Raw genomic sequence first — 13,684 nt, 5'->3', positions numbered from 1 at the left:
ACTGCTATTAATTAAATAATCTTTAACGGTCTATCTATTTATATATATATTATAAATACATTTTTCTATATTAATTTATTTTTCAACCATTATTAATTTTAATCATCTTATACACTCTATCGTTACCTTCACTGTATCACACCTAATGATAAAAAAACTTCTAAGTCTGTATCACTAAATACACATCCAATCTACCACAATTTTTTGTTTCTTTCTATATTTACATATATATATTTCAGCACTATGGGCTCATAATCGACTGTTTCACCATTTTTTCATATACATACATATGCATATTAATGTATGTGCATATACATGCTCTTTTTGTGTACAAAATATTAATCTCCATCACAATGCCCTCGTAATGATTCTTGCACATTAATATTATATTCCAAATAATTGTTACAACCCATACATCACACATCACTACATAGACCCTTCAATTTATTATTATTTTTATATTTATTTTTATTTTTATTATTTTTATTTATATTAGTCACTGTCATACATTCACTAATAATTCGTTTTTTAATAATTTTCAATAATAACCTTCCAGCAATACCTTAATCTAAAATTATTTCCCCTTAATAATGTATATATTTGCCTTTTTAGGTACAGGCACACTATGTGTTATACATAGATTTATTTATATATATAATAATCTGCAATTTTTATTATATTACTTTTTTCTTTATATTTATTTTTATACCCATATTTATATAGACAAAGGTATTTATTTACATTCCATTTTAATTGTTTTATAATTTATATCATCTCTATATCCCTATTTTTTGTAAATATTACCCTGAATTAATCTCACCAGCTCTTTTTTAAATAATTATATGATTGTCCACTATGAAATGCTGAATGGTCCTTTTAACTGTCAATCATGACATATTATCCAATGGGAACCAGCAGGTCTGATATCGACTATGACAGGTCCGAATATCTATCAATCTCTTACTAAGAACCAATCAGTTAACAGTACCACCAATATAAGAACAAACAAGGGTTTGAACCCACTGACGCCCTGTGACCAAGCTATTTGCGAAACGTACATCAGGAAGGAGACTACATCCTCACGGTCACGTGGTGCGCACACGTGACCGCAACGAGCCGTTCTCGGCAAAGTCCGTCGCCAAGGGAACCAGCCAAACAGGAAGTATAGTGCGGCCGGAGCTCGGCAGCAGGCAGAACGCGGGCAGACGCGGCCGGCACCTTCCTTATACCAGGATCTCCCTCAGTATACAAGTAGGACCAAAACTATATGAATGTACACCAGGTTTGGTATATACATGTGTTTTTGTGCACCAGTGCATTTTCATTGCACGGACCGGTATTCATAATATCTTACCCACATGGTACATAGACTATTATACTATTGACAGTCAATTATCACCAGCAAGGGAATAAGTGCAACCCTTTTGGGGTCTATATTTCTATCTAAAAAGCGGATGTGGATACATCTGCTATTTCTGGACCCTATCTAGCACACAAAACGCCTTCTCTCTCTCTCTCTTTTTTTACACTGCAGAAATCCATATTTATCTCAGTATTTACTTATGACATATATATATTATATAGAACACACTCTGTGTCAATTTATTATTTTTCTATTACTTGAGAATAATTTCTGATTGGTCATGAGAGCTGAAGGTTTCATTGCTTATGTTTTCTTGTTGTTTTGATTTTCACAATTCAGAGTGTAATCTCATACGTTCATTATTGTTTTGGAGACCAAATTTGGAGGTTTCCCTTTTTTGCACAGTTAAAATAATATTATGATTTAATGTTTTATTTTCATACATGTGATAACTGTGCATTTAAGAGGTTTATTCCTACTTGTACTGCGACTACCTAAGCCGTGAAAACCTAGATGGGTATTTAATCTTTTGTTATACCTTATCATTTATGATAAAAAAAAATTTTGATTTCCACATCAAATCAGCTGTATCGATACCTGTGGCTCACATAATAACGCAAATTGGCTCCTGTCTGTGCCCAATTTTGGACACAGTGTGACAAGGGTGAGCATAAGGTCTGCGGTCATACCCCGCTGGAGATGCCCAATCTCATCTGATCTTGGAAGCCAAGCAGTGGAGGGCCGGGTTAAGTACTTGGATAGGAGACTACCAAGGAACACCCTGGTACTGCAAATATTTGCCACCCATCTGTCACCAATATAGAGCATTGTCTTACATCTCGGTTATGACCTATGATTCAACTATCTGCTAGGATTAAAATTCCCACTTGGGATACATAGCAGTTTTTCTCTGACGTCCTAAGTGGATGCTGGGGACTCCGTCAGGACCATGGGGAATAGCGGCTCCGCAGGAGACAGGGCACAAAAGTAAAAGCTTTAGGATCAGGTGGTGTGCACTGGCTCCTCCCCCTATGACCCTCCTCCAAGCCTCAGTTAGGTTTTTGTGCCCGGCCGAGAAGGGTGCAATCTAGGTGGCTCTCCTAAAGAGCTGCTTAGAGTAAAAGTTTTGTTAGGTTTTTTATTTTCAGTGAGTCCTGCTGGCAACAGGCTCACTGCAACGAGGGACTTAGGGGAGAAGAAGTGAACTCACCTGCGTGCAGGATGGATTGGCTTCTTAGGCTACTGGACACTAGCTCCAGAGGGACGATCACAGGTACAGCCTGGATGGGTCACCGGAGCCGCGCCGCCGACCCCCTTGCAGATGCTGAAGAGAGAAGAGGTCCAGAAATCGGCGGCTGAAGACTTCTCAGTCTTCATGAGGTAGCGCACAGCACTGCAGCTGTGCGCCATTGCTCTCAGCACACTTCACACCAACGGTCACTGAGGGTGCAGGGCGCTTGGGGGGGCGCCCTGGGCAGCAATGAAAGTACCTATGCTGGCTAAAAATACATCACATATAGCCCCTGGGGCTATATGGATGTATTTAACCCCTGCCAGGTTGTCAGAAAAACGGGAGAAGAAGCCCGCCGAAAAGGGGGCGGGGCCTATTCTCCTCAGCACACAGCGCCATTTTCCTACACAGCTCCGCTGCTAGGAAGGCTCCCAGGCTCTCCCCTGCACTGCACTACAGAAACAGGGTTAAAACAGAGAGGGGGGGGCACTTATTTGGCGATATTATTATATATTAAGATGCTATAAGGGAAAACACTTATATAAGGTTGTCCCTGTATAATATAGCGTTTTGGTGTGTGCTGGCAAACTCTCCCTCTGTCTCCCCAAAGGGCTAGTGGGGTCCTGTCCTCTATCAGAGCATTCCCTGTGTGTGTGCTGTGTGTCGGTACGTGTGTGTCGACATGTATGAGGACGATGTTGGTGAGGAGGCGGAGCAATTGCCTGTAATGGTGATGTCACTCTCTAGGGAGTCGACACCGGAATGGATGGCTTATTTAGGGAATTACGTGATAATGTCAACACGCTGCAAGGTCGGTTGACGACATGAGACGGCCGGCAAACCAATTAGTACCTGTCCAGGCGTCTCAAACACCGTCAGGGGCTTTAAAACGCCCATTTACCTCAGTCGGTCGACACAGACACAGACACGGACACTGACTCCAGTGTCGACGGTGAAGAAACAAACTTATTTTCCATTTGGGCCACACGTTACATGTTAAGGGCAATGAAGGAGGTGTTACATATTTCTGATACTACAAGTACCACAAAAGAGGGTATTATGTGGGGTGTGAAAAAACTACCTGTAGTTTTTCCTGAATCAGATAAATTAAATGAAGTGTGTGATGATGCGTGGGTTTCCCCCGATAGAAAATTATTGGCGTTATACCCTTTCCCGCCAGAAGTTAGGGCGCGTTGGGAAACACCCCTTAGGGTGGATAAGGCGCTCACACGCTTATCAAAACAAGTGGCGTTACCGTCTCCAGATACGGCCGCCCTCAAGGAGCCAGCTGATAGGAGGCTGGAAAATATCCTAAAAAGTATATACACACATACTAGTGTTATACTGCGACCAGCGATCGCCTCAGCCTGGATGTGCAGCGCTGGGGTGGCTTGGTCGGATTCCCTGACTGAAAATATTGATACCCTTGACAGGGACAGTATTTTATTGACTATAGAGCATTTAAAGGATGCATTTCTATATATGCGAGATGCACAGAGGGATATTTGCACTCTGGTATCAAGAGTAAGTGCGATGTCCATATCTGCCAGAAGATATTTATGGACACGACAGTGGTCAGGTGATGCAGATTCCAAACGGCACATGGAAGTATTGCCGTATAAAGGGGAGGAGTTATTTGGGGTCGGTCCATCGGACCTGGTGGCCACGGCAACAGCTGGAAAATCCACCTTTTTTACCCCAAGTCACATCTCAGCAGAAAAAGACACCGTCTTTTCAGCCTCAGTCCTTTCGTCCCCATAAGGGCAAGCAGGCAAAAGGCCAGTCATATCTGCCCAGGGATAGAGGAAAGGGAAGAAGACTGCAGCAGGCAGCCCATTCCCAGGAACAGAAGCCCTCCACCGCTTTTGCCAAGTCCTCAGCATGACGCTGGGGCCGTACAAGCGGACTCAGGTGCGGTGGGGGGTCGTCTCAAGAGTTTCAGCGCGCATTGGGCTCACTCGCAAGTGGACCCCTGGATCCTACAAGTAGTATCCCAGGGGTACAGATTGGAAATTCGAGACGTCTCCCCCTCGCAGGTTCCTGAAGTCTGCTTTACCAACGTCTCCCTCCGACAGGGAGGCAGTATTGGAAACAATTCACAAACTGTATTCCCAGCAGGTGATAATCAAAGTACCCCTCCTACAACAAGGAAAGGGGTATTATTCCACACTATATTGTGGTACTGAAGCCAGACGGCTCGGTGAGACCTATTCTAAATCTGAAATATTTGAACACTTACATAAAAAGGTTCAAATCAAGATGGAGTCACTCAGAGCAGTGATAGCGAACCAGGAAGAAGGGGACTATATGGTGTCCCTGGACATCAAGGATGCTTACCTCCATGTCCCAATTTGCCCTTCTCACCAAGGGTACCTCAGGTTCGTGGTACAAAACTGTCACTATCAGTTTCAGACGCTGCCGTTTGGATTGTCCACGGCACCACGGGTCTTTACCAAGGTAATGGCCGAAATGATGATTCTTCTTCAAAGAAAAGGCGTCTTAATTATCCCTTACTTGGATGATCTCCTGATAAGGGCAAGGTCCAGAGAACAGTTGGAGGTCGGAGTAGCACTATCTCAAGTAGTTCTACGACAGCACGGGTGGATTCTAAATATTCCAAAATCGCAGCTGTCTCCGACGACACGTCTGCTGTTCCTAGGGATGATTCTGGACACAGTCCAGAAAAAGGTGTTTCTCCCGGAGGAGAAAGCCAGGGAGTTATCCGAGCTAGTCAGGAACCTCCTAAAACCAGGAAAAGTGTCAGTGCATCATTGCACAAGGGTCCTGGGAAAAATGGTGGCTTCTTACGAAGCGATTCCATTCGGCAGATTTCACGCAAGAACTTTTCAGAGGGATCTGCTGGAAAAATGGTCCGGATCGCATCTTCAGATGCATCAGCGGATAACCCTGTCTCCAAGGACAAGGGTGTCTCTTCTGTGGTGGCTGCAGAGTGCTCATCTACTAAAGGGCCACAGATTCGGCATTCAGGACTGGGTCCTGGTGACCACGGATGCCAGCCTGAAAGGCTGGGGAGCAGTCACACAAGGAAAAAATTTCCAGGGAGTGTGATCAAGTCTGGAGACTTCTCTCCACATAAATATACTGGAGCTAAGAGCAATTTACAATGCTCTAAGCTTATCAAGACCTCTGCTTCAAGGTCAGCCGGTATTGATCCAGTGGGACAACATCACGGCAGTCGCCCACGTAAACAGACAGGGCGGCACAAGAAGCAGGAGGGCAATGGCAGAAACTGCAAGGATTCTTCGCTGGGCGGAAGTGATAGCACTGTCAGCAGTGTTCATTCCGGGAGTGGACAACTGGGAAGCAGACTTCCTCAGCACGACCTCCACCCGGGAGAGTGGGGACTTCATCGGGAAGTCTTCCACATGATTGTGAACCGTTGGGAAAGACCAAAGGTGGACATGATGGCGTCCCGCCTGAACAAAAAACTGGACAGGTATTGCGCCAGGTCAAGAGACCCTCAGGCAATAGCTGTGGACGTTCTCGTAACACCGTGGGTGTACCAGTCGGTGTATGTGTTCCCTCCTCTGCTTCTCATACCTAAGGTACTGAGAATTATAAGACGTAGAGGAGTAAGAACTATACTCGTGGCTCCGGATTGGCCAAGAAGGACTTGGTACCCGGAACTTCAATAGATGCTCACAGAGGACTCATGGCCTCTGCCGCTAAGAAGGGACTTGCTTCAGCAAGTACCATGTCTGTTCCAAGACTTACCGCGGCTGCGTTTGACGGCATGGCGGTTGAACGCCGGATCCTAAGGGAAAAAGGCATTCCGGAAGAGGTCATTCCTACCCTGGTCAAAGCCAGGAAGGAGGTGACCGCACAACATTATCACCACATGTGGCGAAAATATGTTGCGTGGTGTGAGGCCAGGAAGGCCCCACGAAGAAATTTCAACTCGGTCGATTCCTGCATTTCCTGCAAACAGGAGTGTCTATGGGCCTCAAATTGGGGGTCCATTAAGGTTCAAATTTCGGCCCTGTCGATTTTCTTCCAGAAAGAATTGGCTTCAGTTCCTGAAGTCCAGAAGTTTGTCAAGGGAGTACTGCATATACAACCCCCTTTTGTGCCTCCAGTGGCACTGTGGGATCTCAACGTAGTTCTGGGATTCCTCAAATCACATTGGTTTAAACCGCTCAAATCTGTGGATTTGAAATATCTCACATGGAAAGATGACCATGATGTTGGCCCTGGCCTCGGCCAGGCGAGTGTCAGAATTGGCGGCTTTGTCTCACAAAAGCCCATATCTGATTGTCCATTCGGACAGGGCAGAGCTGCGGACTCGTCCCCAGTTTCTCCCTAAGGTGGTGTCAGCGTTTCACCTGAACCAGCTTATTGTGGTACCTGCGGCTACTAGGGACTTGGAGGACTCCAAGTTGCTAGATGTTGTCAGGGCCCTGAAAATATAGGTTTCCAGGACGGCTGGAGTCAGGAAAACTGACTTGCTGTTATCCTGTATGCACCCAACAAACTGGGTGCTCTTGCTTCTAAGCAGACGATTGCTAGTTGGATGTGTAGTACAATTCAGCTTGCACATTCTGTGGCAGGCCTGCCACAGCCAAAATATGTAAATGCCCATTCCACAAGGAAGGTGGGCTCATCTTGGGCGGCTGCCCGAGGGGTCTCGGCTTTACAACTTTGCCGAGCTGCTACTTGGTCAGGGGCACACCCTGGCTGAGGAGGACCTGGAGTTCTCTCACTCGGTGCTGCAGAGTCATCCGCACTCTCCCGCCCGTTTGGGAGCTTTGGTATAATCCCCATGGTCCTGACGGAGTCCCCAGCATCCACTTAGGACGTCAGAGAAAATAAGAATTTACTTACCGATAATTCTATTTCTCGTAGTCCGTAGTGGATGCTGGGCGCCCATCCCAAGTGCGGATTGTCTGCAATACTTGTACATAGTTATTGTTACAAAAATCGGGTTATTATTGTTGTGAGCCATCTTTTCAGAGGCTCCGCTGTTATCATGCTGTTAACTGGGTTCAGATCACAGGTTGTACAGTGTGATTGGTGTGGCTGGTATGAGTCTTACCCGGGATTCAAAATCCTTCCTTATTGTGTACGCTCGTCCGGGCACAGTATCCTAACTGAGGCTTGGAGGAGGGTCATAGGGGGAGGAGCCAGTGCACACCACCTGATCCTAAAGCTTTTACTTTTGTGCCCTGTCTCCTGCGGAGCCGCTATTCCCCATGGTCCTGACGGAGTCCCCAGCATCCACTACGGACTACGAGAAATAGAATTATCGGTAAGTAAATTCTTATTATAAATGATGGTCATATTTACAATAAATGAGCAACTTTTTATCACAGGTTGTCCTACAGTTGGAGTGTGATTACTAACAAAATTATAGATATACCCACTTCGGCCTGAATTAGGTATTTGTACCTTGCAATTTATATATTACTCTTTATATTTTCGCAATGTCACTATTTAACAAACATCGGCGCTCATTGAACTCCTCAATAATCAATTTTAATGAGAATTAATAAAATATTGTATTTTAGTTAGCTATTGTGACATTTAGTCGTACAACATTATCTGTATATGAGTGCTTCCCAACAAGAGTCTTCTTTTTTCTTTTTTTCATGTTTACACTATGAATAACTGACCCGGGGGAGCACCCTGATGGGTAGCTTTTTTTGATACATAAAAATAAGGAATGTGTTACCTTAAGTATCTGCTCCCCAAAATAAGGATTTGAACCTTAAATTTATTTATCAGTTTATACAGATAACCATCATTATACACATACACCAATTATACCAGTGCGGTTTCCAATTTTTTGTTTCTCAATTTTTTGTTTCTCAATCTACAATTATAATCTAATCAGTAAAATGTGGTCATGATCAATCATCTAATCTGACATTTTAGCGAGATTATATTATTTATAACAATACAATAAGGAGTTGCAGAACCCTTGTGGCACCATATAAATAAAAGATAATAATATCAACCCACTTCTTTATCAAAGCCATCCATTGCTCATCCTAACCCTCTGTCCCATGCTCACTGTGTACCCCATCTGTGTCATCCTGTCCTCACAAGCAGGGTCCTCTTCCCTTCTGTGTTTTCCTTCCCATACTTATACTATCATCTACTTCGGTTGGGGCTGAAATGCTGGTGGTCAGGATGCCAGCGGTCAGAATAGTGACTGCGGCATCCCGATGTTTAGTATCCCAGGTAAGCATTCTATCCCTATCCCCCTAACCCTCCATTACTGCAGCCTAACCCTAACCCTCCCAGGTGGTGCCTAAACCTAACCACCCCCCCTCTCCGCAGCCTAAACCTAACACTCCACCCCCCCCCCCACAGCCTAACCCTAACCCTTACCCTCTCCACCCCCCGGCGCGGCTTACTTCTCCAGCAGCCCGGAAGTCACTCAATCGAGATCCTGGCTGTTGGGATGCTGGCACCGGCATTGTGATCTCATTTGGATGCTGGTGCTGGCATTCCCAACAGTGTCAGGATTCTGGCATCAGTATTTCGACAGCTGGGATCACAACCGTCAGGATTCGACCGGATCCCATCTACTCTATATTCCCTACAACGGCACCTAACCCTTGGTTTCTGACTCCCTGTTGCTTATTTGAGTGTTATGACGATTGATGCAGAAATGTTTATATACCATGTATTTGTTCTGCATCGTCAAGCACTGTAAGTCACTGTTTTCTTGTTCTGCTCAGTTGGTTATGTACTATGTAAGATGCTGGGAACCTTGCTGGAACCATATAAATAAAGGATAATAATCAGAATAACAGTATAAGCAAGCTGTCATAATTATAACTTAATATGATTAAGAAAATAATATGTGGTCATGATCAATTATAATATGGTTTGTTTTAAATAACATGGTTCCATGCAAATCCATGGGTATGCTTCAAAGCCCTGCATTATGTTTCCTGGCTTTGATTGTTATTTCCAAAAGACTTGCAGTCATCTCTTGTTTATTGCCCAATCCACATATCCTACAAGTCTGACATTCCTTTGGATAGCTAGGAACATATTTGTGTTACTTCAAATTTATCATATAGTCATTATACAGTCTATTCCTTCCAGGAAACATAGTGGCTCATGGCTGTACTTTTCAATTAGACCAAATTTGTACCTGCTGATGTAACAACATACAGTAATGGACGAGATTCAATTCTTGAAACGCTGGCAGCCACTAGATGGAACCCAAATGGAGCTATTCAATTGTATCTCCATTCGGGAACAATGACAGCCAGCATTTGCAATTCAGCTCACACCACCCCTGGGATGGAGAGCTGAAATGCGTGAAAAGTGACCCATTACGGCGCCAAACGGCACTTTTTGCGATCAAGCCCAGTACTTTGGTTGAGTTTAGCCGCTTTATGTGGCTAAACCCGACCTCTATGGGTGTGATCAGTGTATCAACGGGGCTCCCGCGATCTTACGTTACTATAGATAACATTTTGCTGATTACTGGGCCAGTACACACGCACAGGGCCCGTTCTGCACGTGCGCTGCCTGGGAGATGCTACCGTATCGAAGTGATGCGAACGCCTCTGCCTGATTGACAGGCAAAGGTGTTCGCAGGGCGGTCAGAGGTGGCGATGCAGCATTGCGGGGATGTGGCGAGAAAAACGAGGGCAGGTCCAGGCCGTTTTTTGGGGCAGCTTTGTGATGTCACATGCTGCCGCTGTAATGGAAATATGGCGCCAGTGCGCCTGCATATGCAGCCTGGCTGAGTGTGCAGGGGGCTATCAGTATTTTCCGATGCCTGTGTTGCATTCGCATTTATAAATGCGAACGCAATGCGGGGCGGCACTTCACATGGTACGCAGCCTTGCCCTCTGCTGGGCATTCCTCAGCAGTACAGTTTTGCTATATTAGCAAAACTGCAACTGAAGCTAAATAAGGTCCAGTGCTTGGACAAGGAAATAATAGGGCTGTAAAACAGATCAGCTTACCATCACACCATTTGCAATATTACAGAGAATGGGGTTTGCACAAGGAAGGACAAGGTTTAAAAAGTAATAACAATGGTAGAATTTGTCAGTTTGTTAAGTATCAGTTTTCTGCTGAGAACTATACAAAACCTTTAGCCTTTTTCCAGATGGCAAATTACATGACAGCCATGTGAGTGTAGATTTTCTGTCTCTATTTTATTTCTTTTTTATTTGAAAGAAATTGTTATGCATCTATATTTTTGTATTTTAATTTGTTATCACCCTTTTTAGTCAAAAAGAATTGTGACATTTTGTTCTATTCTATGACATTTAATAAAATTTTTATGGTCTTGAAGAATTCTTGTTTCAAATATGCATTTTTTTTTAAAATGCTACATGAAAGGAATTGCTAACACATTTAGGTTGTGGTTGTATTTTAACACATTCATCAGGACCTTTGAAGTGTCCTGCAGAATACATGGAAAACATATCGCAATATTTTGAATTGATGCACTTTTTTAAAGCAAGATTCCATTGATAGAAATAACTAAAGTCCTGTTCAATCTGTAAAGCGTGTATGGTCATTGTGGCAAAGTGAATGGCTTACATTAGGAAGGGGGGTATCCAGTTACAGTAGCTGATATAATGAGATCCGCGATTACAGCTGTTGTTGTTGCACCTATAGCGCAGAAAATCCTCTTATCGCACCTGAGCGCTCCTGTTTTTCACACCTATTCTATTCAAAAATTCCAATCTTGAGTAGAAAAGGGGTTGCACCACTAGATCCACACTCTCACCTTAAAAGTTAATTTGCTTGGATAGCTTCCCATGGGGTAATAAAAATGTCCTCCCAAATACAAAAATCTAAAGTCAAGGGGGAAATAACCAGTCTTAATTATTTTATTTACATCCCATATTATATATATATATTATCTATCTATCTATCTATCTATCTATCTATCTATCTATCTATCTATCTATCTATCTATCTATCTATCTATCTATCTATCTATCTATCTAGTCATGCATCCACAAGGTCCGGCTCTCCCGTTTCTGAACAAACAATTGCACTGGGTGCCTGTACATGGAAAATTACAGCAAGCAGATGGTACGGCACTCCCAGTGACTGGTAAAATTAAGCACAAGACGGCATGTTAGCAGACGTTTCAGTGCCTTGGAACTAATTAGATATAAAAAACAATTTAATATATTAATAATACATTTAAAACATCAATAAACTCCATGTTATTTGGGCAATGGATATGGGCATAAAGGTCCAATAGAAATGATTGACTGCTTATAAAGTGCCTGAAACTGTGACCTTGGATTGGAGTGGACAGTTCTCAATTTAGTGCAAATGGGTACACAAATGTCCATAATTATGGTGTTACCAGCCTTGTGTTCCTTGATAACGGGTCCGTAGCGATGGTTCCTAATCGTAGCAGGATTCCATGCAATTGTGGCGGTGTCCCTGGTTCACAGAGCAGCTTCCTATGGCTGATAAGTGGGTACCTTGGTGATATAATGTACAGTAAAATTCTCCATGCTCCTGGCAGTTGGAGCAAAGGTCTCACAAGTCTCTTTCAAGTGTGGCGTTTGCAATCTCACCTGACGCGTTTCGCTGCCCCAGGCAGCTTTGTCAAAGGTGTATGTGGGTTATATTGATCTTCCTTATATATGGTAGTAATAACCTTGCCCTCACCTCATTAAGTGCCTACTAATTAAACAATCAACTTGGTAAACAATATAGTCAATCCTATAATAATACAGAAACAATATGAAAGCTAAAATATAAATAAGAAGTTTGTAGAACTGGTTGGATAGTGCCTTAAAAGGTTTTTTCTTTACTTTTTAGTGTATAATTTGTCCCAGATTCTGAAAATTATCCAAGGTGGTTTTGTAAAAGCACTCTATATTTTTACTTTTGGATTTGATAAAAAAAAAAAATCTTTAGGATTCTTCTGTTGGCGTCACACACCTTACTCATTGTAGGTGGATCCACCTCAACCGAACTTTCATGTTGAAGTTCTTGTAGCAAATCTAAAATTGGATTATCAGTTGAATCAAGGATGATGGGGGACATCTCAGTGGTATCAATCTTTTTATTGGCAAAGTACCTTTTTCTACAGAGTGTTCTGATGTATCTGTTTATATCAACAAACAGGTCGAATAAATTTGGATCTGAAGATGGTGAAAATTTAAGACCTTTACTTAATAAAGATATCTCATTTTCATTCAGTTTCTTGCTAGAAAGGTTAAAAATACCTGTTGGCAATGGTTTCTGTTGAGTTCTCCTTAGTTTCTTAAGTTTCTCCTTTTTACCCCCCTTCCCCATCTGAACTGAGGTTTCTGCCTCTTTTTGGTGTGTAAGATTTTATTTTATTGTCACTACATAGACGACTTGCTACTATTCTGGAAAGGCTCACGACATGAGCTGGAGGAGGTCATTAACCAACATAATAGGCAGGATCACCTAGTCAAATTGACATACTGCATCAATGACACTAGCATCAACTATTTAGATGTAAATATTACCCTTGAGGCAGGGCATATCTCAACTTCTATATTCTCTAAGCCCACTGATCGTAACAATCTGTTGCACTACAGTAGTTTTCATCCAGTGCCACTAAAGCAGGGCCTGCCGTATTCACAGTTTGTCCGTGTCAGACGTATCACATCTGACCCGGAGGTAGCGGATACCCAAACGAATGCCATGATGTCTAAATTTACTGCCAGAGGGTACCATCCAAGATCATTAGAAGATGCGAAATCCAAGGCGTTACAACTAGACAGGGCAGTTTTGCTGGAAGAACACCTGCCAACATCTCAGACCCAATCTATTATTCCATGGGTAGGCCACTATAATGTTGCTAGCAAAGGCATCAATCGGATTTAAAAAAAATTCTGGCACATTGTCCAGAGTGATCCCGAATTAAAGTTAACTGACACGAGATTGATGTCTTGTTATAGTCGAGGCAAAAATCTCAGAGATATTTTGGTTCGAACAGACATCACCACCCATACACCTGTGTCTGGTGGGGCACTCAGCAATAAAAAAGGCTGTTTTAGGTGCACATGTACCACATGCCAATTTATGATTGCAGGAGATACGTTCCAACATCCACAGTCAGGCCGTACGTTCTACATCAGGCACAGGCT

At 43.2% G+C, this 13,684-nt stretch overlaps 1 pseudogene; it reads left to right on the top strand.

Moving 5' to 3' along the window:
• The first annotated feature begins 2,038 nt into the window (after nt 1-2,038).
• Nucleotides 2,039-2,159, top strand: LOC134896812 (5S ribosomal RNA; annotated as a pseudogene).
• The last annotated feature ends 11,525 nt before the right edge of the window (nt 2,160-13,684 follow it).

Source organism: Pseudophryne corroboree, chromosome 3 (genome assembly GCF_028390025.1).
Source record: "Pseudophryne corroboree isolate aPseCor3 chromosome 3, aPseCor3.hap2, whole genome shotgun sequence".
Classification (NCBI taxonomy): Eukaryota; Metazoa; Chordata; class Amphibia; order Anura; family Myobatrachidae; genus Pseudophryne; species Pseudophryne corroboree.
The sequence above is the reverse complement of the archived record's forward strand: the minus strand, read 5'-3'. Positions and strand labels throughout refer to the sequence as shown.